The 1,184-nt window shown below is 35.7% G+C and overlaps 1 pseudogene; it reads left to right on the top strand.

The window, feature by feature from the left end:
* The first annotated feature begins 320 nt into the window (after positions 1-320).
* On the top strand, positions 321-831 carry LOC106004228 (annotated as a pseudogene).
* The last annotated feature ends 353 nt before the right edge of the window (positions 832-1,184 follow it).

The raw sequence follows: 1,184 nt of genomic DNA, 5'->3' as shown, positions 1-1,184 counted from the left end.
GAGAAATCAGGAAATATCATTTTTTTAACTTAACATTGATAAGAGAGGAAAAAAAACAAAAAAAATTTAAAAATTGAAAAGATAAATATAGGTACAACTTTTAAAACACAAATGTAAATTTAAGGAGTGGTTGATTTCTTCCAAATACCTAAATACAAAAAGGAAAGAAAAATATTGTATATAAAATAAAACAAGGTATAAAGCATGAAAATATGAAAAAATAAAGCAAAAGAGTTTAGAGAAGATAAAGCCAATGTAAAAAAAAGTTAAGTGCTGTAATAAAAGTTCAGTCTTGGCCTTGCAGATACCACCACCCAGTCATGGTCAACCCCACTGTGTTCTTTGACATCACCATGGATGTGAGCCCTTGGGCTGCATCTCCTTCTAGCTGTTTGGAGGTAAAATTTCCAAAGACAACAGAAAAGTTTCATGCTCTGAGTACTGAGGAGAAAGGATTTGGTTATAAATGTTCCTGGTTTCACAGAATTATTCTGGGATTTATGTGCCAGAGTGGTGGCTTCACATGCCATGATAACACTGGCAGCAAGTCCATCTATGGGGAGAAACTTGATGGTGAGAATTTCATCATAAAGCATAAGGTTCCTGGCATCTTATCCATCTCAAATACTGGGCTCAACACAAATGGTACCCAGTTTTTCATCTACACTGCCAAGACTTTGTGGTTGGATGGCAAGCATGTGGTTTTGACAAAATGAAAGAGGGCATGACAAAATGAAAGAGGGCATGAATATTGTGGAAGCCATGAAGTGCTTTGGATCCAGGAATGGCAAGACCAGCAAGATATCCTTTGCTGATTGTGGGCAAATCTAAGAAATTTGATTTGTGTTTTATCTTAACTACCAGACCATTCCTTCTGTAGTTCAGGAGAGCACCTTTTCACCACCATCTACTCAAAATAACCAAAAATCTTTGGGCCCTCATTGCAGTTTTATGGGATCCATGTTTTCCTTACTCCTCTCCAAGTCTAGCTAGATTGCAGATTTATGATTATAAAATAAAAACTAAACAACAAAGTTTCAGACTCAACCAACAGAAGAAAAATACAACTATTTGCAAATTATAAGGGATATCTAAAATAAAGTCCTTTAAAAAGTAAAAATATTTTGATATGCCTGGGTGACTCAGTCAGTTAACCAGTCTGCCTTTGGCTTAGGTCATGATCC

This window comes from Mustela putorius, unplaced genomic scaffold (genome assembly GCF_011764305.1).
Source record: "Mustela putorius furo isolate JIRA1106 unplaced genomic scaffold, ASM1176430v1.1 tig00003838_pilon_pilon_pilon, whole genome shotgun sequence".
Lineage (NCBI taxonomy): Eukaryota > Metazoa > Chordata > Mammalia > Carnivora > Mustelidae > Mustela > Mustela putorius.
Note: the sequence above shows the minus strand (reverse complement) of the source record. Positions and strands in the feature narration are given on the sequence as shown.